This window comes from Nycticebus coucang, chromosome 2, assembly GCF_027406575.1.
Source record: "Nycticebus coucang isolate mNycCou1 chromosome 2, mNycCou1.pri, whole genome shotgun sequence".
In the NCBI taxonomy this organism is placed as follows: Eukaryota; Metazoa; Chordata; class Mammalia; order Primates; family Lorisidae; genus Nycticebus; species Nycticebus coucang.
In genome coordinates this window covers 109,937,951-109,963,970 of record NC_069781.1, presented here as the reverse complement: position 1 = coordinate 109,963,970, position 26,020 = coordinate 109,937,951, and the positions used below count along the sequence as shown (strand labels likewise).

Genomic DNA, 26,020 nt, shown 5'->3' with positions numbered 1-26,020 from the left:
TGGCTCAAAGGAGTAGAGCACCAGTCCCATATGCCAGAGGTGGCAGGTTTAAACCCAGCCCTGGCCAAAAACTGCAATAAATAAATAAATAAATAAAATGCTTAATGTTTTATAAGAATTTCACCTCAATTAAACATAAAACAATAGTACCAAATAATTATGGAAAACCTAATAAGCTAAATATTTAAAAATAACTTAAGTTTGGCTAAAAAAGAATGGTATACTATTATAGAAAAACAAATTATCAAGAAAATGATAATAATCGAATCTTATCTACATATTGTCATTTATGAAATACAGGTGTTTCTAATTTGATTGGGCTTTTCTTTATTGCACAACACAGATATTGCATTTTTTGAAACAAATTAAGGGTCTGTGGCCAACCTAAATCAAGCAAGTTTATTGGCAACATTTTTTCCAACGGCATACACTCACTGTCACTGTGTCACATTCTGGCAATTTGTGAAATATTTTAAACTTTCTCATCATTATTGTACCTGTTATGATGGTCTATAATTCTTGGTCTTTGGTGTTACTCTCGTAATTATGTTGGAGTGCCAAGAACCACACCCATAGAAAATCTTAATGAGTGTGTGCTTCCTGACTGCTCCACCCACCAGCTGTTCCCTCTTTTCTCTCTTTCCTCAGGTCTAGCTACTCCCTGACACTCAACAACGTGGAAATTAGACCAATTAATTCAGACGCTGGAGATGGTACGGAATTGCTAAAACAACTTGAACAGATGAGGAGTTGCTTCTTATTGAGCAAAGAAAGTAGTTTCGTAAGATGAAATCTACTCCTGGTAAAGATGCTGTGAATATTGTTTTGAGAACAAAGGATTTAGAATAATCCACAAACTTAGTTGGTAAAGCAGCAGCAGAGTGTGGGAGGACTGAGTCCAATTTTCATAAAATGTTCTATGTTAGGTAAAATGCTACCCAACAACATCGCATGCTTCACAGAAATACCCTGTTTCCTCGAAAATAAGACATCCTCCGAAAATAAGACCTACTTACAGGAAAGATAAGATGTCCCCTGAAAATAAGACCTAGTGTATCTTTGGGAGCACACCTTAAAATAAGACACTGTCTTATTTTCAGGTAAACAGGGTATTTTGCAAAAGAATCAATTAATTCAGCAAACTTCATTAAAGAAAAAAGTCGTCTCCATAGTATAAAAGTGCAAGGTGAAGCAGCAGGTGTTGAAGGAGAAGCTGCCACAAGTTATCAAAAAAAAAATACAGCTAAGATAATTGACAAAGGTGACTACACTAAATGACAGATTTTTAAAGTAGGTGAAACAGCCTCATAATGAAAGAAGAAACCACCTAAGACGTCATAGCTTAAGAGAAATCTTAATGCCTATCTTCAAAGGACAGGCTGACTCTCTTATTAGGGGTTAATGCAGCCAGCAGCCACCACCCTGATCAACCAGTGGCCATCTACATTGTAGCAAGACCCTCCACCAACAAGAAGATCACGACTCATTGAAGGCTCAGATAATCAACAGCATTTTTTAAGCAACAAAGAATTTTTTAATTATGTACATTTTTTAGATATAATGCTATTTCACACTTAATAGACTACAATACGGTGTAAACATAACGTCTATCTGCACTGAGAAACAAAAGAGAATTATGCAACTTGCTTTACTGTGGTGGCCTGAAGCCAAACCCACATCTCCAAAGAATGCCTGTACTTGATTTATAATTCCAATTAAGATGCAGCAAAAGGGAACAAACTATATAAAACTAGGGTTTTTTAAAAAACAGACATCAGACAAGGAAGGGCTGATGAGAGGTGGCCCTAATTGTTAGTGCTGAAAGGCTATCTAGTGTTCTTAAATTCCCAGCTGTGGATTGTGCTATGGAGTACATGTGTGATAGACAGGCTTTTCTCAGGCATGAGCTATAGAGCTGTTGGCTATGAATTCAATGTTAATGTGTCTATACCATACATAAGATAAAATGTCTTTAAACAGAAACACACATTAAACGAGGGTATGTATTGATCAAGTGGTAAAAATATTGTGGTCGAATGCTCTTGGGAACCTAGCCCTGTATTTCCCCTAAGAACAATAGTTTTATGTTCACTACAATATCATAAAACAAATACCCAAAGATTTACTGCAAATCCAATTAATATCCTGAGAAGATTTTGTAAAAATTAGCAAAATGATTCTAAAATTCATATGAAAATGTGAAGGATTTAGAATAGTCAAATAGCATTTTTAAGAAAAAGGAACAAAATGGAGAACTAACACTACTTGACGTTAAGGATTATAAAACAATGAAAATCAAAATGAACAGACCAATGGGCTACATAAAGGAACTCAGAAATAGACTCTCCCACACATATATGAGCAAATAAATGATTTTCAACAAAAGTGCAAAGAGAATTTAGTAAAGAAAGAATAGCTTTTTCAACAAATTAGCTATCTACCTGCAAAAAAATGAAGAATTTCAATTTATACTTTGCACCATATAAAATAATCAATTAGAAATACATCACAAACCTACAACTATAAAACTGTTACAAGAAAATAGAAGTTTTTTTTGTGTGTGACCTCGTGAAAGGCAAAGTTTTCTTAAATGTGACATAAAAATCACAATTTGTAAAAGAAAAAGGTATCACTTTAGCACTTTATCACTTTTATTCTCAAATAAGAATGTTTTGTTTTCTGAAAGATATTACTAAGAGAATAAAAAATCAAGCCACAAACTGGAAGAAAATATTTACAAAACTTGTATCTGATAAGAAATTTTATCCAGAATATATAAAGAACTCTTAAAATTTAGCAATAAGAAAATAAACTATCCAACAATTGGCAAAAGATTTTGAAACTTCACCAAAAAAGATATATGTATGAACCCATATTAGAAAATTGTTACTTACAGGAAAATGCAAATTAAAACTGTAATGAGATATTATTACACACCTTTAGAATGACTAAAATTAAGCAGATTGATTCTACCAAGTGTTTCTGAGGATTTGGAGTAACTGTGACTCTCATACTCTGCTGGTGGGAATGGAGAATGGCAACACCACCTTGGAAATAAGTTTGGCAGCAGATCCAAATGTTTCACTTCTATGTTCCTAATCAAAATAAGTGAAAGCACATATACATACAAATACGTGTTTACTGTAGTCACAGAAAGTTTATTTGCAATAGCCCAAAGTAGGAATAACTCAAAGGATTATCAACATATGGATAGCAAAGTATGACACATCAGAATAGTGGAAAATTATTGAACAATAACAAAGAACTCTTGATACCCCATACAACATTGACGAGTCTCAAAATAATTATCATATGATGAGTAGAAAAAGCCAAATCAAAAAATACATATATTGTGGGATGGGCATGGTGGCTCACACCTGTAATCCTAGCACTTCGGAGGCTGAGGCAGGTGGATTGCCTGCATGGGTTTGAGACCAGCCTGAGCTAGAGGGAGACCTCATCTCTAAAAAAAAAAAAAAAAAAAAAAGCCAGGTGTTGTGGCACCAACCTATAGTCCCAGCTACTCATGAGGCTGAGGCAAGAGAATTATTTGAACCCAAGAGTTTGAGGTTTCTATGAGCTAACATACCACAGCACTCTACCAAGGGCGACAAAGTGAGACTCTGTCTCAAAATATAAATATATATATATGTATTGTATAAAAACTAATCTAGATGACAGAAAACAAATTAGCGGCTGCCTTAGAAAATGAATGGACAATGGGGTGGAATTAAAAAGGGCACAAGGAAACATTTGGGATAGTGAATTGTGGTGATGGTTTCATGGGTATATATGTCATAACTTAAGCTATACACCTTAAATATATACAATATATTTATTTGTCATACATCAGTACTTTATTATACCTTAATAAAGCTATTTTTAAAAGTCTATGAGTTAACCGGTAAAATTGTTCCCAAAGTTAAATTCATAGATTTAACTTTTTACATTGCTTCATAGTTACAAATGAATAGAATCTAATCTTCAGAAATCAGAAAATAAACCATGACAAAAAAAATGAATGAATGAAAATCAAGAGAAAGAAGTAAATACAGAAGAAGTACGATTTTACAACCCAGAAAACAACAAATTATAGAATTGAAAATTTTCAGTGCTATGAGCTGTGTCCACTGCTCAGTTGGTTAATAAAAATGGTGGGAAAGACATAGCACAGAGACTTACCTGTGTGCAGAAACATATCCACAGGTTAAAAAAAAAAAAAAAGATGTATAACAAGCCACATTTGTACTAACACATTTGAAAACTTGATTAAATAGATAATTTTCCAGGAAAATCTAAATTACAAAATTGGACTTGATAAGAGAATTTAAAAAATCTAAAGAAACCAATAAAAGCAAAAAAAATTGCAAAAATTCTTCAAGGGTCATTGCCCAAGTGGCCTAGCCCAAGTTTTTCCCCACTTTCAAAGAAAATATGATTCTGTGATATTTACATAGTTCAAAGCTTATAAGAAGATATGAAGCTTCCACATTTATATTATAAAACTGGCATAATAGTGTTTTCAATACTTGATAAGGAGAAAAAATTAAAAACACAGAGTTTGACAGTATTAATATCTCTGTTTACTAGATGTTAAGAAATTTGTCCCAAGTCACCTATCAGTTTGAAGATAGAGCTGGTATTTAAATCCAAATAATTTCCAAATCCAAAATTTCAACTGCTATTCAGCAGTGAAAATTAAAAGTCATGTAAAAGACAGAGACACTGACTGGGCTTCTGCTGTTACTCTAAATACTTAGTCAAAGCAATAAAATGAGAGAAATAAGACCAAAGGAAAAGGGAAAAGATAAAAGCGTATGATGAGCTCTGTGACTCTATGATTGGGAAACTATACTAACAACTATGTTGTCCCTAGTGATTTGGCAAAAATAATAATGATGATGATGGCCATAAAGTACACTAAGGAATATGAAAAGAAAACTTGAATAAAAGAAAAACATGAGGCGTGTTGGAGACAGCTAACAACCGGCTGTACCAGGAATCCATGCCTTCTGCGCACCTCAGCGGTATCTGTATCTGTCTGGCCTGGGTGCAGGCCAAGGTAAGTTCCCAGAGGAAAAAAAGGAAATCAGAAGCTATAGGAACAAGTGCTCAGATTGATTTGTTGGCTCTTGAGACAGCAGTTGGTAGCATTTTATTATATGGTACAGTAAAAGGAGAATTACACAGTAAATTAATAATCAGCAGACATGACAACAGGGTCAGTCGTTTGCAATGGCATCAAGACAGTGGCTGTTTATATAGTTGTTCAGATGATAAACATACTGTGGAATGCAATGTACAGACATTCAAAGTAAAGTGCAAATAGAAAGGTGACAATAGCAGCAGCGTCAGTTCCCTATGTATCAGCCCAGCTAGGAAGATGCTACTTTCAGCTGGTTGGTGTTCTGGAGACCAAAGGAGTCTACCAAGACATGCAACACCAGTTTCATCACTTAGGTTCACTATCATCAGACCTCCTAATGAGAGCCAACCTTTTGATGGGATTACAGGTCTTTATGTCTTATCTGGGGCAGTACATGACCAGTTAATTAATATCTGGCCTGTCTGGTCAGAAAACAAAGAAAAGAATGCAGCAATGTCTTTCACGGTTACAGATGAACCAACCTGTCTATTTTGACTTGACTTTGTCAGAAAACAAAGGAGAGCCTGTCAAGTTAGCTGTTGTTTGCAAAGATGGTCAAGTCCATCTTTTTGAACACATATTAAATTGATACTACAAACAACCTTTGACTTCAAACTGTACAGTTCAGATAGCAACACCTGGGAAAGGCAAGAAATCAACACCAAAACCCATCCCCATTCTACCTGCCGGTTTTTGCTCAAAATGTCATTGTTGCTTGTGTATGGCAGCTAGCTTCATCCTGCAATTGAGTGAGTGGCCCTAAACTCCAGAGAACCTCATAGGTGCTTAGTAAGAGATACTTCAAACTGCTGGTCCCCAAAAGTAGAAAAAGTTATTACAAAGGTGAGAACGCCAGTGATGAATTCTGAAGCAAAAGTCCTGGTGCCTGAGATTTCTGGTCATCGCACAGCTATCGAGCCTGCTTCTCCACAAACTAAGCAAGTGGAGAGCAAGGGGAAAAGAGAGGGAGATGAGGTTAGCATTGCAGAACACCTGGGAGCAATGCATGTAGATGCATGTGATGAAAATATGTCAAACTGTATATAAAACCAGTGTATGGTGAAAAAAAAAAAAATAAAAAAGGGAAAGGATGAACTTCTCCAGACCAACAGCTTTCTAGTTCTTACACAGGGCTTAGAAAGCGATGATTTGGAAATGCTAAAGAAAGTACTTCAAACTAGAAATTTAAATTTAATAATGAAGACTGTGTTAAGGATGCCCCTGCATGCTTTTATTCCATTGTTGCAAGAGCTTACCAAGAGGTTGCAAGGATATTCCTAATAGTGGCTGTTGTGTTTAAAATGTGTTCACGGTTCACACATCACACCTATCCACATTACCTGACTTGGTACCCCAGCTGTGGACACTCTACCAGTTCATAATAGAGTCAAGACTTTTCAGAAACTCTCACACCTTCATGGAAAGCTTATTCTTCTAATCACACAAGTTACAGCATCAGAGAAAACAAAGGGAATGACTTCGCCTGAACAGAAGGCAAAGTGGGTGTATGAAGAAGAATCTTCTGAAGAGGAGTCTGACGATAAAATAGCAGATAAGGATTCTGGTGATAATTGGGATGAAGAGGAGGAGGAGGAAGAAAGTGAAAAAGATGAGGAAGTTGATGAAGGAATGAAGAGGAAGATGACGCTGCTGAAGAAAAAGATGAAAAAAATGGTGAGGACAGAGATGCGGCAAGAGAAAAAGAATTAAATGGAGATTCTGATTGAGATCTTAAAAATGAAAGTGAAGAAGAATGAAGACAGGAAAGGAAGCCAGTCAAACTGTGCAAACTCTGGCTCACCTTGCCCGATGGTGCCGAGTCCTCCGGGGGAGGGTTGTCTCTGTGCCAGGATGCCAAGGACTGCTTCATGTTTCCAAATTCACAGTGGTGGTTCCCACGCCAACTTGCTATCCTGAGCGCCCTAGACTTAACTGTGTAAGTAAGAATGTTTCATTTAAATGTCAATAAACTTTACACAGTAAATTTAAAAAAAAATGGAAAACACGAGTTCATTGTGCTTAGAAAAGAAGAGTTAAAACAATAATTCTTCAATTAATAGTCAACATAATTCTAAAACTCACCTGGAAAAAAATAATTCTAAAATTAACTTGGGGAAAATAAATGTTTAGGATTAGCCAGAAAATCTTTAGAGGAAATGAGTGAGGTGACTCCAGCCAAATCTGTTAGTAACAAAATATTATGATACTAACATCACAGGATGACATAGTTTGGGGTAGGAACAGAGGGATGGAAAGTGGAGCTAGTTCTATTCCTCCTTAATATCTAGTTTGAGACCCTGAAACAGGCCCCTAGTGCATGTGAAAACTCTGTAGATAAAAAATGTGCATTTCAAATAAAAGCATGCTGTGTAGAAGATAGCTTGTTCTTTGGGAAATCAAAAAAATGCTTGTTGCCTTTCTAATTCCAAAACAAATTTCAGTAAATAAAAATATTAAATGTAAAGTATTAAGCCACAAAAGTCCTGTAAACCAGACACGTAAATTTTATAGATATTTCCAAATTATGGAAATGCTTTCTAAATATGTTATAAATTGCAGACATCACAAAGGCAAAGAGTGATAAATTTGACTTCATACAAAACTTTTCACAAAGAAACAAAGGAATAGACAAATGCCATGCCACCAAGAAGTAGAGATTACTCACATTACATCTAACAAAAGAATCTCTTACTACAGAAAAGCCTCCCAGGAGTCAACAAGAAAAAGATGGACAACTCCGTAGAACATAGACTTCAAAGGACCTGAACAAGTAGTTACAGAACAAGAGAGCACAGTGACAATAAACACATGAATGGAAGCCCAGCTTCATCAGAAATCTAAACAATGATGACATCCTCTTTCTCGATGACCAGATTAAAAATTTGATATTGTGCAGTGCCAGTCAAAGTGTAAGGTAACTCTAATGGGAATCTAAGCTGGAATCACCTTCTTTGGAAGACTTAGTTCATTTTCTGTTGCTTATCACAGAATCCCTGAAACTGCACAATTTATAAAGAAAAAGAAGTTATTTTTTATAAAATTATGGAGCCTGAAAAGGTGAAGGTGATAGAGATGCCTCTGTTGAGAATGTTTTTGCTGGTGGGGACCCTCTGCAGAGTCCCAAGGAGGTGACGGGGTGTCACACAGTGAAAGGCAGAACATGCTAGCTCAGGCCTCCTTTCTTCTTATAAAACCACCAGTCTCACTGCTTGGATTAACCCATTAATCCATTAAACCCATTCATGAAGGTAGAGCCCTCACAACCCAGTCAACTCTTAAAGACCCCACCTCTCAGGGTGGCGCCTGTGCCTCAGTGAGTAGGACGCCGGCCCCATATACAGAGGGTGGTGGGTTCAAGCACAGCCCCGACCAAACTGCAACAACAACAAAAAAATAGCCAGGCATTGTGGCAGGAGCCTGTAGTCCCAGCAACTCAGGAGGCTGAGGCAAGAGAATTGCTTAAACCCAGGAGTTGGAGGTTGCTGTGAGTTGTGATGCCATGGCACTCTACCAAGGGTGATAAAGTGAGACTCTGTCTCTAAAACAAAACAAACAAAAAAAAGATCTCACCTCTCAATACTGCCATGCTGGGGATTACGTTTCAACCTGAGTTTCAAAGGGACAAACATTCAAATTGTAGCAAAAGCCTTTCCAAATTTTAAATATGCATTCCCTTTGGCCCTATGACTCTATTTCTTAGGAATTTATGCTACACATATAGTATGTACAGTATTGGCATGATTGTGCAAACACACACATTCGTATATCCGAGTATGATGGTGGCACATGTGTTAATTTCAGAAGCTATTAAGCAACTTACTATTTTCTCTACATATGAAAATACTCGGTAGCATCTTGACATGAAATTGAATAGAAGTTGCCTGAGTACCTCTAAAGAAAGGTGTACTATACTTTAAAATAATTTCTTGTTTGCTTACAGGCTGTTGATGGCTTCACTGGAGACGGTGATTTGCCAACAACTTTTGTGCAAGCTGAGAAAGCCAGCAGTGTTTGCTGGTGAGGCCCAGGACATTCATTTGTTTCTGGGAAAAGAAAGACAAAGCATTCTATAACTGCTTGGTCAGGGAACCACAGAAATGCTTTTGGGAAACACTCCGTGGGTACCCAGCAGTGGCTGTGTGGTCGCCCTGCTTGGGAATGAAACTTGGCTCCAAAGCAGGAAAAAATCCCCTTCAGATAAAGAGCATCAAACTGACCCCAGCAGTGGGTAGGCCCTGAGCAGCAAAGACTCAGCACTTCCTGGGAAGAGAAGCATCCCTCCAGCGGGAGCTCACTGTCAACATAACCTGAGAGATCTGAGTCAGGCTGAGAGGTGCAGACACCTGAATTGAGTAGGGTGACAAGAGAAACCGTTGCATATTTTTGTTAGTTTAGATAAGCTTTCTCACGGTAAAGAAATATGAAAGGTGAAATGCAGTCAGTACCTATGGTCTTCAGAAGTGATCAAACAACAGCCTATAGAATTTTCTGGAGCTGGTTTTGCTTAAGCATTAAATGAATGACCACTCATTGAAGAATTGTTAAATTTGTCAAAGCAGGGGTCTAGCGTTTAAGACAGATCTTGATGACATTTTCCACAAAACAAATTCCTGGCTATGAAGAGCTTTTGCTGCTATTCCAAGGTGTCCCTGTTCATCAAGGCAGGGCAGCAAATGGGCTACTTCTCTGATTATTTATTAAGAGGAATTCAATTCTGAAAGAAACACCATCCTTTTCTTCCACGGAAGAGGAATTATGTCCTCATGTACTTAAACAACCATCACCTGGACCCATGGAAACAAAAGGTGAAATATTATTAAATTTTAGACTTTTTAATGAACTCTAAATTATTTGTTGGTAATGTATATGTAAGCTTTGGCCATGGCAGGGCCACATTTGGGGGTGGCAGAAGGGAAGCACTGCAGGAGGCGAAGATCTATAATCTGTACAAACTGGGCCATCCTGCTCTTATTTTCAGTGCAGCCCCACTAAGCACCCAGCTCCTCACGAGCACCCAAGCACCCACTGCATTCTCCAGAGACTTGTGTAACAGAGTCTTCAACACGGGCTTTCCGCAAGAGGGCAGAGAATGCACAGAACACAGCAAGCACCCAGGCACCCAGAAACTTCTGTCTCAGAGCCCGTTTCCTCTTCCCATCCCATCCACAAATGACCCAGAATTCTTTCCTCCATACAGGAGCTCCCTCCTTCACCCGGAGTGTCTCTTCTGCTCCCCCAAGACCTCTAAGCTGTTTCTCCGGCAGAAGCTCCCATTCTTTTCCCACCTTCAATTCCGGGTGTCCACTCATTTCATTTCTTTGTAAAACAGGGACCTGGAAGATGAAGACTGTCTCGTGGAGCATGAGGAAGGGAGAAAAGTGTAGTACATATAATTATTTCAAATAATTTCTTGCTTATTTTTATTTTCTGAACACTTGCTACATGGCAGGATTCGAGAAAACGAGGTTGACTAAATCATGCATCCTAATGTTGAGGTGTTTCTGGCTTTGACTACTCAGGCCAGTTTCTCCAGGACAAAGAAGAAGAATCAAAACCAGTTGCTCATCTAAACAGAGTTGGTTTGTATCCCACACTGCAGGCCCTTACTTTTCATGATTCTGAAGGTGCCTGTCATCTTTAGAATGATGACTTTAATTGTTCAAAAATACTGAGTTTCCAAAAAGAGACCCCTTCTAAGTCGGCAGTTATAGGGGTAAGTTTGCGATTACTTTTGAATGTCTGGACCTTAACCTCAAGACCAGGGTCTGTGTGTTCCCACTTGGAGCTTTCTATTCAGGGCTATAATGTGGTTCCCCAGGAGTTTAGATTATCAGTTAAGTGGAAGTCAATCAAACTAGAAGTTAAAGTTTATATTTCTTCTCCCCCTCTATGACTCTCCAACGAAAAAAGAAACATAAATTTATCTTCTTTTTTTTTTTTTTTTTTATTGTTGGGGATTCATTGAGGGTACAATAAGCCAGTTACACTGATTGCAATTGTTAGGTAAAGTCCCTCTTGCAATCATGTCTTGCCCCAATAAAGTGTGACACACACTAAGGCCCCACCCTCCTCCCCCCATCCCTCTTTCTGCTTCCCCCCCCATAACCTTAATTGTCATTAATTGTCCTCATATCAAGATTGAGTACATAGGATTCATGCTTCTCCATTTTTGTGATGCTTTACTAAGAATAATGTCTTCCACTTCCATCCAGGTTAATACGAAGGATGTAAAGTCTCCATTTTTTTTAATAGCTGAATAGTATTCCATGGTATACATATACCACAGCTTGTTAATCCATTCCTGGGTTGGTGGGCATTTAGGCTGTTTCCACATTTTGGCAATGGTAAATTGAGCTGCAATAAACAGTCTAGTACAAGTGTCCTTATGATAAAAGGATTTTTTTCCTTCTGAGTAGATGCCCAGTAATGGGATTGCAGGATCGAATGGGAGGTCTAGGTTGAGTGCTTTGAGGTTTCTCCATACTTCCTTCCAGAAAGGTTGTACTAGTTTGCAGTCCCACCAGCAGTGCAAAAGTGTTCCCTTCTCTCCACATCCACGCCAGCATCTGCTGTTTTGAGATTTTGTGATGTGGGCCATTCTCACTGGGGTTAGATGATATCTGAGGGTTGTTTTGATTTGCATTTCTCTAATATATAGAGATGATGAACATTTTTTCATGTGTTTGTTAGCCATTCGTCTGTCATCTTCTTAACTGCTGGTAAACTCTTGGCTTATAAAAAGGGGATCTTAAGGTTTTAGACAAACAACAGATTGAAGGCTCTGTGCTCATAATGTTTGAAATTTCATTATCTCCTTTCTTTAAGATAATTCATGAGGACCAGTGCTTAGAACACTTCTGTGGCAATTATCCTTAACTCGCTGGTACACTTGCACATTTTTGTCAGATGAAGAAACATAAATAATTGGGAAGTGTCCTAGACAGCAAGCAACATGAGACCAAGACTGTACATTGCCCACCAGAGTATTGTCAGCTTCATGCATTGGTCCTGGTACATGTGATGTGTTCAGTAATTAGTTTATTCAATGGGTAAGTAAATGAGAGAAAAGGAATCCAGGATCTACCCGCTGTTTCCTTGCTTGTCAAACTCCCAATACTCTATACCTAGACAAAGAGAAAATCCAATGGGAAAGAAATGACATCTTAATTGTCTCAAATGTAAAAGAGAAAGTTGATTTCTGTGCCACTTGTACTGCTTTTTAGAATCATCACAAGCGACATGGGCTGGCCTGGAGAAACGCCGCTGGACTGAATTCTATGTTCAATGCCATAGTTTAACCCAAAATATCATGAGTTAGGATTCTTCTTCCTGTGTGTGGTAAGCTCAAAGGACAGCTATTATGAAAGTGTATGGGGAAGAGCTTCTCACAAAGTAGGTGGCCTAATAGTGCCACAGTCTTCCCTCTTGAGTGGGGCGCAGTCTTGTCAATGTGTGCTGGGGCGAAACTATGGAGCTGGTGATAACTTGCTCACTTTGTTCATAATACAGATATTATAGACACAAATGGCCATTGCATTGCTTTATTGCTGATAGGTCACTCTTCTTACAGTTCTAAGGTTATATGAACTTCAAAATGAATCATTACATTTCCTGCATAAACATTTTGAAATTCTGAAAATGTATCAGGGTTGTGGCAGCCACTTTTGAAAACTTCATTGAAAAGACTCCAGGAGCACGAAATACAATAAGAAACTTGGTTTTCACTCAAAACAGAAAAAAATTGTAGCAATAACTTAAACACTAGGGCTAGAGCAAAATCACCTTTTAGTAAATAAAGATTTGATTTTTAAAAAATCAAAACTGGGCAGCTCCTGTGGCTCAAAGAAGAAGGGTGCCGGCCCCATATACTGGAGGTGGCAGGTTCAAACCCAGCTCTGGCCAAAAACTGCAAAAAATAAAAAAATAAAAAAATAATAAAAAAATAAATAAAAACAAAAACCAATTTTAAGCTCTGCTTATGGATTGGTAAAACCAATGATTCAGCTCAAGACTGCTGGCGATGATTTTCTTTGTGACATTCTCCACATTTCTTCAATAAAAAGCTAAGGCCTCTTAACCTATGGGGAAAAGTATTAGCTCACTGCCCTAAAAGTTGTGATAATATAAAAGAATACAGGCAACCACCTGGGGACTCCAACAGGCCACAAAAGAAAGGGAAAAAGCTAAGGTTTGGATTAATATAAAGGGACCATGAAGAAAAGGAAGTGGGCAGTGAGTGCTTTAGAGATGGAATAATTGACCTTGGAAAATAAAACAAAGTTTCACTCAACCAAGTGTAGGCAAATTGTTCAAGTTCAGGCAGCTCAAGAATAACTGATTTGCTGGATATTGCATTAGTCTCTGAAATAAAACAATAGAAAATAAAACTTTAAGCTAAATGACAAGGATTATAAAGTAGTTTTGGGATATAAATAGGAATTTATTAAAATCATTGTTTCCAACAATACATAAAGTAAACATTAAGGCATCTTTTACTCCCATCCTGATGTATACAGCAAAGAGAAATGTAAGAGCCAATACTCCTTAATCAAATTCTTTCTCAAACATTTGGCAGATTTTTTGTTAAACACAGTGGCCATAAAGTTTGCGTAGAATTAACTGCAACAAAAAATAGCTGGGCATTGTGGCAGGCACCTGTAGTCCCAGCTCAGGTGCCCGCCACTCAGGAGGCTGAGGCAAGAGAATCGCCTAAGCCCAAGAGCTGGAAGTTGCTGTGAGCTGTGATGCTACAGCACCTACCGAGGGCAACAAAGTGAGACTCTGTCTCTAAAAAAAAAAGTGTGCAGATTGTGACTCACATTGCTCTGCCTGTGAAGCGCCTACAGTCTAGTCAGGAAGTCCACAGGCACGAGAACTTAAAGAGCAAGAGGAAGTGAAAGGAAAATTAGGGCAAGGAAACAGATAAAAGAAATCACTCATGAGGAAGAATCAGCAGAAAGCACCAGGCAACATGAAGAACCAGTCCAGAACAACCCCGCCAAGGGACCATGAGGTAGCTACTGCAGAGGATTCCACCTATAAAGAAATGTTAGGAATGACAGAAAGGGAATTTAGAATACACATGTTGAAAACAATGAAAGAAATGATGGAAACAATGAAGGAAACTGCTAATATAGTGGAAAATAACCAAAAGGAAATCCAAAAACAGAATCAAATAAGAGATGAACGATATGAAGAATATAAAAAGGATATAGCAGAGCTGAAGGAAATGAAACAGTCAATCAGGGAACTTAAAGATGCAATGGAAAGTGTCAGCAACAGGTTAGACCATGCAGAAGAAAGAATTTCCGAGGTAGAAGACAAAGTTCTTGAGATAACTCAGATAGTAAAAGAGGCAGAAAAGAATAGGGAGAAAGCAGAACGTTCACTGTCAGAATTATGGGACTTTATGAAGTGTTCCAACATATGAGTTATAGGAATCCCAGAAGGGGAAGAAGAATGCCCCAGAGGAATGAAAGCCATACTAGAGAATATTATAAAAGAAAATTTCCCAAATATCACCAAAGATTCTGACACACTGCTTTCAGAGGGATATCAGACCACAGGTCGCCTCAACTCTAACCAAGCTTCTCCAAGACACATTGTGATGAACCTGTCCAAAGTCAAGACAAAAGAAAAGATTCTGCAAGCTTCCAGGAGTAAGCGCCAGTTGACCTACAGGGGCAAATCCATCAGAGTGATCGCAGACTTCTCTAATGAAACTTTCCAAGCAAGAAGACAATGGTCATCTACCTTTAATCTACTTAAACACAACAATTTCCAGCCCAGAATTCTGTACCCTGCTAAGCTAAGCTTCAAAATTGATGGAGAAATCAAATCATTTACGGATATACAAACATTGAGGAAATTCGCCACAACAAGACCAGCTCTACACGAAATACTTCAACCTGTTCTGCACACTGACCACCACAATGGATCAGCAGCAAAGTAAGAACTCAGAAATTAAAGGACAGAAACAAACCTCCACACTGATGCAAAAGATAAAACTAAGCAATGGACTCTCACCAAATAAGACGAATAGAATACTACCACACTTACCAATTATCTCAGTAAATGTTAATGGCTTGAATTCCCCACTGAAAAGACATAGATTGGCTGACTGGATTAAAAAACACAAGCCATCCATTTGCTGTCTGCAAGAAACACACCTGGCTTCAAAAGACAAATTAAAGCTCCGAGTCAAGGGTTGGAAGACAATTTTTCAGGCAAATGGAATTCAGAAGAAAAGAGGAGTTGCAATCTTCTTTTCAGATACATGTGGATTTAAAGCAACTAAAGTCAAAAAAGAAAAAGATGGTCACTTTACATTGGTCAAGGGAAAAATACAACAAGAAGACATTTCAATTCTAAATATTTATGCACCAAATTTAAATGCTCCCAGATTCTTGAAACATGCCTTACTCAGTCTGAGCAATATGATGTCTGATGATACCATAATAACGGGGGACTTTAACACTCCTCTTACAGAGCTGGACAGATCCTCTAAACAGAAATTAAACAAAGATATAAGAGATTTAAATGAGACCCTAGAACAACTGTGCTTGATAGATGCATATAGAACACTCCACCCCAAAGATAAAGAATATACATTCTTCTCATCACCCCATGGAACATTCTCCAAAATTGATCATATCCTGGGACACAAAACAAAAATCAACAGAATCAAAAGAATTGAAATTTTACCTTGTATCTTCTCAGACCATAAGGCACTAAAGGTGGAACTCAACTCTAACAAAAATGCTTGACCCCACCCAAAGGCATGGAAATTAAACAATCTTCTGTTGAATAACAGATGGGTGCAGGAAGAAATAAAACAGGAAATCATTAACTTCCTTGAACATAACAACAATGAAGACACAAGCTACCAAAACCTGTGGGAAACTGCAAAAGCAGTTTTGAGAGGAAAATTCATCGCTTTAGATGCCTACATTCGAAAAACAGAAAGAGAGCGCATCAAAAATCTCACAAGAGATCTTATGCAATTGGAAAAAGAAGAACAATCTAAGCCTAAACTCAATAGAAGAAAAAAAATATCCAAAATCAAATCAGAGATCAATGAAATTGAAAACAAAAGAATCATTCAGAAAATTAATGAAACAAGGAGTTGTTTTTTTTGAAAAAATAAATAAAATAGATAAACCACTGGCCAGACTAAAGAGGAATAGAAAAGTAAAATCTCTAGTAACCTCAATCAGAAATGATAAAGGGGAAATAACAACTGATCCCACAGAGATACAAGAGATCATCTCTGAATACTACCAGAAACTCTATGCTCAGAAATTGACAATGCAAAGGAAATGGATCAATATTTGGAATCACACCGTCTCCCTAGACTCAGCCAGGAAGAAATAGAGCTCCTGAACAGACCAATTTCAAGCACTGAGATCAAAGAAACAATAAAAAAGCTTCCAACCAAAAAATGCCCTGGTCCAGATGGCTTCACTCCAGAATTCTATCAACCCTTCAAGGAAGAGCTTATTCCTGTACTGCAGAAATTATTCCAAAAATTGAGGAAGAAGGAATCTTCCCCAACACATTCTATGAAGCAAACATCTCCCTAATACCAAAACCAGGAAAAGACCCAAACAAAAAGGAGAATTTCAGACCAATCTCACTCATGAATATAGATGCAAATATTCTCAACAAAATCCTAGCCAATAGATTACAGTTTATCATCAAAAAAGTCATTCATCATGATCAAGTAGGCTTCATCCCAGGGATGCAAGGCTGGTTTAACATACGCAAGTCCATAATCGTTATCCACCATATTAACAGAGGCAAAAATAAAGATCACATGATCCCTCTCAATAGATGCAGAAAAAGCATTTGATAAAATCCAGCATCCTTTTCTAATTAGAACACTGAAGAGTATAGGCATAGGTGGCACATTTCTAAAACTGATTGAAGCTATCTATGACAAACCCACAGCCAATATTTTACTGAATGGAGTAAAACTCAAAGCTTTTCCTCTTAGAACTGGAACCAGACAAGGTTGTCCTCTGTCACCTTTACTATTCAACATAGTGCTGGAAGTTCTAGCCAATACAATTAGGCAAGACAAGGAAATTAAGGGAATCCAAATGGGAGCAGAGGAGGTCAAACTCTCCCTCTTTGCTGACGACATGATCTTATACTCAGAGAACCCCAAAGACTCAACCACAAGACTCCTAGAAGTCATCAAAAAATACAGTAATGTTTCAGGACATAAAATCAATGTCCACAAGTCAGTAGCCTTTGTATACACCAATAACAGTCAAGATGAGAAGCTAATTAAGGACACAACTCCCTTCACCATAGTTTCAAAGAAAATGAAATACCTAGGAATATACCTAACGAAGGAGGTGAAGGACCTCTATAAAGAAAACTATGAAATCCTCAGAAAGGAAATAGCAGAGGATATTAACAAATGGAAGAACATACCATGCTCATGGACGGGAAGAATCAACATTGTTAAAATGTCTATTCTTCCCAAAGCAATCTACCTATTCAATGCCATTCCTATCAAAATACCAGCATCGTACTTTCAAGATTTGGAAAAAATGATTCTGCGTTTTGTATGGAACTGGAAAAAACCCCATATAGCTAAGGCAGTTCTTTGTAACAAAAATAAAGCTGGGGGCATCAGCATACCAGATTTTAGTCTGTACTACAAAGCCATAGTGCTCAAGACAGCATGGTACTGGCACAAAAACAGAGACATAGACACTTGGAATCGAATTGAAAATCAAGAAATGAAACTAACATCTTACAACCACCTAATCTTCGATAAACCAAACAAGAACATATCTTGGGGGAAAGACTCCCTATTCAATAAATGGTGTTGGGAGAACTGGATGTCTACATGTAAAAGACTGAAACTGGACCCACACCTTTCCCCACTCACAAAAATTGATTCAAGATGGATAAAGGACTTCAATTTAAGGCATGAAACAATAAAAATCCTCCAAGAAAGCATAGGAAAAACACTGGAAGATATTGGCCTGGGGAAAGACTTCATGAAGACTGCCATGGCAATTGCAACAACAACAAAAATAAACAAATGGGACTTCATTAAACTGAAAAGCTTCTGGACAGCTAAGGAGACAACAACCAAAGCAAAGAGACAACCTACACAATGGGAAAGGATATTTGCATATTTTCAATCAGACAAAAGCTTGATATCTAAGATCTATAGAGAACTCAAATTAATCCACATGAAAAAGCCAACAATCCCATATGTCAATGGGCAAGAGACATGAATAGAACTTTCTCTAAAGATGACAGACAAATGGCTAACAAACACATGAAAAAATGTTCATCATCTCTATATATTAGAGAAATGCAAATCAAAACAACCCTGAGATTTCATGTAACCCCATTGAGAATGGCCCACATCACAAAATCTCAAAACTGCAGATGCTGGCCTGGATATGGAGAGAAGGGAACACTTTGACACTGCTGGTGGGACTGCAAACTAGTACAACCTTTTTGGAAGGAAGTCTGGAGAAACCTCAAAGCACTCAAGCTAGACCTCCCATTTGATCCTGCAATTCCATTACTGGGCATCTACCCAGAAGGAAAAAAATCCTTTTATCATAAGGACACTTGTACTAGACTGTTTATTGCAGCTCAGTTTACAATCACCAAATGTGGAAACAGCCTAAATGCCCACCAACCCAAGAATGGATTACCAAGCTGTGGTATATATATACCATGGAATACTATTCAGCCATTAAAACAAATGGAGACTTTACATCCTTTGTATTAACCTGGATGGAAGTGGAAGACATTATTCTTAGTAAAGCATTACAAGAATGGAGGAGCACGAATCCCATGTACTCAATTTTGATATGAGGACAATTAATGACAATTAAGGTTATGGGGGGGAAGTAGAAAGAGGGATGGAGGGAGGGAGGGTGTGGCCTTGGTGTGTGTCACACTTTATGGGGGCAAGATATGATTGCAAGAGGGACTTTACCTAACAATTGCAATCAGTGTAACCTGGCTTATTGTACCCTCAATGAATCCCCAACAATAAGAAAAAAAAAGGTGTGCAATTTAAAGTTACACATGAACTTTATGGACTTTTTCTCCTTTTCTACATATTGTTGAAAACCGTCAATTTCCTTTTATTTAGAGTCTGGTTTTCTAGATTTTTTTTTAAATCTGATATTTCATCTAATAATGTCTTTCTCTTTAATAGTCCTCATTTAACCTCCAAACTTCATTGCTTTAGTTACTTTCTGGAATCCTTCTATTCTCCTGTCTGGTCTTGGCTGGGGGTTCTTGAGGACTGCTAAATAGCTTCTGTCTTGAAAGTTCACACAATGCTCTACTTGCTGGATTTGATTTGGTGTCTCAGTTTTGTGTGTGTGAATCCTAAATAAATATTTATTGAGGAATAAATATTCAACAGTACACTTATACTTAGATGATAACATATATTATAGTATTACTCATTACTGATATTAATGACACTGTAAGTTCACAGTTGAATTTATATTTTTTCAGGATTATTATTAAAAATGTATATCAGAAATAGTTATAGGTACTATGAATTTTTAGCATTTAATGCATGCTAGTATATAATGCATATTATAATGTTAGAGGCAGAAAATTCTTCTTAATCCTCCATTTCTTTGATTGAGAATGTTTACATATATGGAGGGGGCAATAATACGTTTTTGTTTTTTGAGATCTGCTGTATGAGCATCTCTCCATGGTATCAAGAAGCAATTATAGATTTGTGACAAAGAATCAAATAAAACCATATGAGAAGGCTTTCTTCTCTTTGTACCTAGGCTTGGAAGTATATTTGGGGTTTGATTGTTGAATTTATATTTTGGATTTTTTAATTTTATTTTTTATTGTTTATTTTACTATTAAGGTGTACAATATTATTTTAAAATTTCAGAATATTAGAGGTCATGCGTGTTTTGTTCACATACTTTGTTCTGTACAGACTGAGTCAAAAGTTATGTGTATCCTTCACCCAGATAGGATGCCGTATACCCAATAGGTGTGAATTTATCCATCTCATCTGCTTCCCTTCCCCATTTTAATTGTCACTGACTTCTATATGCACTTAAGTGTTGATTGATTAGTTCCAACTTGATATTGAGTACATGTGTTTGTTTCTTCATTCTCATGATGTTTTACTTAGAATGGTTTTCAGTTCCACCCAGATCGTCACAAAGGATACTAGATGGCCATTTTTTATGGCTGAGTAGTACTCCATACTATGTATACACCTCATTTTAGTAATTCATTCATGAACTGGTGAGCACTTGGGTTATTTACATGTCTTTGCAATCATGAGTTATACTGCAATAAACATTACCGTGCAAGTGCCCTCTTTTATAAAATGACCTTTTTTCCTTTGGTAATATATCCAGCAGTGAGATTATTGGATCAAATGGTAGGCCTACTTTAAGTTCTTTGAGATATTTCCATGCAATTTTCCATACAGGTTATACTAGTTTGCAGTCTCACCACCACTGTGTATAGGAGTTCCTTTTGCTCTACATCCATGCCAACAGAATTTTTTGTGGATTCTAATTATTAGTCCTTTATCAGATGTATACCATGCAAATATTTTCTCCTATTCTATGGGTTGTCTATTTTCTCTTTTGATTGTGTCATTGGCTTTGCAGAAGCTTTTTAATTTGATCGGGTCCCATTTGTTTACTTTTTGTGTTACTATGATTGCTTTTGGGGTCTTCTTCATGGATTCTTTGCCTAGGCTGATAGAGCTTTTCCAACATTTTCTTCCAGTATTCTTATAGCTTTATGCCTTAGGTTTAAGTCTTTTATCCATTTCGAGTTAATTTTTGTGAGTGGTGAGACATGTGTATCCTGTTTCAGTCTTCTACATGTGGCTACTCAGTTTTCCCAGCACCATTTATTGAACAGGAATTCTTGTCCAGTGTATGTTTTTATGTTTTGTCAAAAAATCAGATGGGAGTACAGGTGAAACTTAATAAATGCAGAATATAAATGTCTGAACACAATAACTGAGAAAATGCCATGAAAGCTATCTTAACCAGTTTGATGAAAATATTTCAAATTGTATATAAAACCAGAACATTGTACCCCATGATTGCATTAATATATACAGCTATGATTTAATAAAAAAAAAAAAAAAAAAAAAAAAACAGATGGGAACCCAGGCATGTAATCCTAGCTCATGCCTATAATCCTAGCCCTCTGGGAGGCCAATGTGGGTGAACTGCCTGAGCTCACATGTTCAAGACCAGCCTGAGCCAGAGCAAGACCCTGTCTCTAAACATAGCCAGGTGTTGTGGTGAGTGCCTGTAGTCCAACCTACTTGGGAGACTGAGGCAATAGAATTACTTAAGCCCAAGAGTTTGAGGTTTCTATGAGCTGTGGCACCACAGCACTCTACTGCAGGCAAAAAAGTGAGACTCTGTTTCAAAAAAAAAAATCAGATGAGAATATAAGGATGATTTCATCCTTGGGTTCTCTGTTCTGATCTATAGGATTATGTCTCTGCTTTTGTGCCAGTACCATGCTGTTTTGGTAACTACAGCCTTGTAATATAGCTTGAAGTCTGGTAAAGTGATGCTTCCAGTTTGTTCTTATTAAATCACATTGTTCTGGCTATTTGAGTTCTTTTCTGGTTTTGTACAAAGCACAGAACTATTTTTTTTCTAGATAGGCAAAAAATGGTGTTGGTATTTTAATGTGAATTCTATTGCATCTGTACATATTTGGGGTAGAATACCCATTTTAACAGTGTTGCTCTGTTGATCCGTGAGCATGGTATATTTTTCCACCTGTTTATTTCCTCTGCAATTTCTTTCCTCAGTGTTTCATAATTCTCCCTATAGAGATCTTTCACATCCTTTGTTAAGCATATTCCTAGGTATTTTATTTTCTTTGTTGCTATTGTGAAAGGTGTTGCATATTTGATTTTATTCTCAGCTTGGCAATTTTTGGCATATATGAAAACTACTGGTTTGTGTGCATTGATTTTGTAATCCAAGACTTCACTGAATTTATTTACCAATTCCAGAGATCTAATAAACTCAATTAAAAATTAAAAAGGAGAAGTCACAACTGGTTTCATAGAAATACAAAAACATCATCTCAGAATAGTATGTGTATAAAAATCTCTATGCCCATAAACTTGAAATGTAGAGGAAATGGAAAAATTCTTAGACACACAAACTCCTGAGGCTCAATTAAGAAGAAATAGAACTCCAGAACATACCAGTATCAAATGCTAAAATTGAAGCAGCAATTAAAAAAAAATCTTCCAACTAAAAAAATTCCCGAGCCAGACAGTTTTACACCTGCATTTTACCAAATCTACAAAGAGAAACGTGTGCCTATACTGCAGAAATTATTCCATAATGTTGAGAAGGAAGGACTCCCTCCTAACACATTCCATGAAGCCAATACTATCATGATATCAAAGCCAGGAAAGGACACAGCTGAAAAATAAACCTATAGGCCAATATCCCTTATAAATATTGATGCAAAAATTCTCAATAAAATTTTAGTGAACCAAATTCAGAAGCACATCAAAAAAATAATTCACATGACCAGGCATCCAGAGATGCAAGGATGGTTCAACATATGCAAATCTATAAATGTAATTCACCACATAAATAGATGGAAAAACAAAGACCATATGATCCTTTTGTCAAAAGCATTTGACAAATGATAAAAATGCTCAAGAAAATCTGTATATATGAGACCTTCCTCAAAATTATAAAGGTCATATACAACAAACCTACAGTCAACATCATATTGAACATGGAAAAATTGAAAACATTACCACTTAGAACTAGAACCAGACAAGATTGCCCACTTCCACCACTTCGATTCAACTTAGTGATGTAAATTCTTGCCAGAGCAATTAGGCAAGAGGAGGAAATCAAGAGGTTCCCAACAGGGAAGGAAGTGGTCAAACGATCACTCTTTGCTGATGATATTATCCTATATCCAGAAAATCTTAAAGATTCAACTAAAAGACTCCTAGAATTGATAAATAAATTCAGCATGGTCTCCCGTTTTACACGAATACAATCTTAAATAAATTCTGGAAAAAAGTTGAATGATGTTGAATGAGAAGTAAACTTTTTTTTTTTTGCAGTTTCTGGCTGGGGCTGGGTTTGAACCCACCACCTCTGGCATATGAGGCTGGCGCCCTACTCCTTTGAGCCACAAGCACCACCCTATTTTAGAGTTTTTTTAAAAAAAATTCTTGTCATTGTATTCTGAAAATAGATAATTATGTACCATTGCCTGTCTTTGCTTATTTGCTGGACTTTTAGAGAATATGCTCAACCTGGAGATGAATGCCTTTCATTTTTAAGAACATACACTACCAGCAAAATGACAAATATCTGAGAATTATCTGACAGAGCTATTACAGTAGCCATCACAAACATGCTTTAACATTATGAACTGAGTTGAAACATGAAAATATACAAAATATCAGCAAAGAAATAGAAGATATTATGGAAGGAATTAAAAATTTTGGAACCGAAAAATACAATAATTGAAATTAAAAACCTCAATGGGTAACAAATATCCAGGCCCAGTAACACCATACTGACACATTCTACAAAATATTTAAAGAAAAATTAACACCAATTCTAGATAATTTCTTTCAGAAATTAAATAGTAGGGAAGAGTTCCTGGTTCATTTTTTAAACCAATGAAGCTTTTATTATTTTTTAAAAATAAGTTTGAATAGGTTCAAAAAGTCAAAACAAAGTAACAAGATATGCTATGACAATTACTGTTTCCATTCGTTCTGTTTTCAAGTTCCCTTCCAGTCCCTAAAGGTAGTCAGTTTCATTAGTTTCTATCAATCATTTCAGTGTTATTTTATTATTTAGACAGAAACTGAAACAAACATATACAGAGCAGTAAAATACTCATAATATAACATTTGCCATTTTAGCCATTTTAAGTATATGGTTCAATGGCATAGAGAACATTTACACTGTTGCACAACCATCCATCCCCATAACTTTTCATTACCCTGTGCTAAAACTCTGTAGCCATTGCATAATAACTTCCCACTACCTGCAGTCCATGGTAACTGTTGTTCTACTTTCTGTCTCTATGAACTTACCTAGGTGAAATCATATCATTATTTTTATGTGTCAGGTTTATTGTCCTTACCATACTGTCTTCAAGGTTCATCCATGTTGTAACATGTATCTTAATTTCCTTCCCTTTTAAGGATAAATAATAGTCCATTGTATGCATATACCACATTTTTGTTTGGTTCTATTGATTTTCTTAATTATTTTCTAGCTCTATTTTGTTTATCTCTGTTCTTAATGATTGCCTTCCTTCTAATAGTTTTGGCCTTTGGGGGTCTTTTTCTTGATCCTTAAGGCATAAAGTTATGCTATTGGTTTGGGTCTTTTTTCTAAATAGTATGTATCCACAGCTAAAAATTCCCCTCTGAATATTTATTTTGCTGCATCCCATCTATAAGTTTTGGTACATTGTACTTTAATTTTCATTTGTCTTCTGGTATTTTATGACTTCCATTTTTTTAAAGAATGTGCTGTTTAATTTACACATATTTGTGAAGTTTACCATTTCCTCTGTCATTCATTTCTAGTTTCATTTTATTGTGATCAGAAAATATATTTTGTATAATTTCAATCTGCAAAATTTATTACTACTTTCTTTGTGGCCTACTAAATCATGTAATACTGGAAAATATTACATGTACTTGAGAAAATGTGTATAATGCTCTTGCTGGATGGAGTGTTCTGTACATGTTTATTAGGTACACATAGTTTATAGTGTTATTCAAGTCCTCCATTTCTTTATTGATCATCTATCTAGTTGTTCTATCTATTATTGAAAGTGAGGTATTAAAGTCTCCAACTATTATTATTGAACACTTTCTCCACCCCTTTCTGTTTCTCTTGTAGTCCCAGCTATTTGTGAGGTTGAGGTGGGAAGATCAAGTTACCGTGAGTTATGATTGCATGCATTCTACTCCAGCAAGACCCTGTCAGAAAGAAAGAAAGAAAGAAGAAATGAATAAATGGCAGTTACTTTTATTATCCTTACACTATTTACTTCATATAGATTGTCTATTAATTTGCTAGAGCAGGTGCAATAACGTTTCATGAATATTGTAGGGCAGCAGTTCTCAACCTGTGGGTTGCGACTCACAGGAACCGTATTAAAGGGCTGCAGCATTAGGAAGGTTGAGAACCACTATTGTAGGGTATTACTATTTTTTTCTCAAAGGGATTAAATCACTTTAAATTGATCCCAAAAAAATATTTCTGTACAGTTTTTACCTATCAGTATTTTATTTCTATGAAAAGGAACAATACTTTACAGTAAGCAAAGAGAAAAGATTCCTTCACACCCCTTGACCCTCAGTCCAGCTCTCAGTCCCAGGTATGCCTCCTGCCTCTCCCACCTGCTTAATTGCTCTCTCCTGCCAAATCCTAGCTGCAGCCTCCTGGGCAGCCTTCTGGAGTCCCAGCCTCACCTTGCCTTCTGCATTGGAGGAAAGGAGCCCCTTTGCCAGAGTGAACTGTGACCCTTCCTAGAACTCCAGACATCCTTCCCTGGACACACAGGCTCATTCATCCTGGGGTCAGCATACTGTGGATTAAATTGGAGTTTACACGTTGACCTAGGGTCTTACTAGCTTTATTCATGCTGGTGGGATATTGAGTTTTAAATTCCAAATGACAAATTCACAAATGAAATTTCAGAAAGCACAGTTTTGCCTCACTGAACATTGGCCATACAGAAGTCCTGCTCACCCTACCCTTCCTCCAGACCAGCTTCCCAGGAACCACAGCCCGCTCTGCACAGCTCAGCTCGGCCCATGGCTTGCTAATTTCATTCCTT

General features: G+C 37.0%; 1 pseudogene; it reads left to right on the top strand.

Annotated features, from left to right (window-relative positions):
• Window positions 1–505: 505 nt before the first annotated feature.
• Window positions 506–6,903, top strand: LOC128598172 (WD repeat-containing protein 43-like; annotated as a pseudogene).
• The last annotated feature ends 19,117 nt before the right edge of the window (window positions 6,904–26,020 follow it).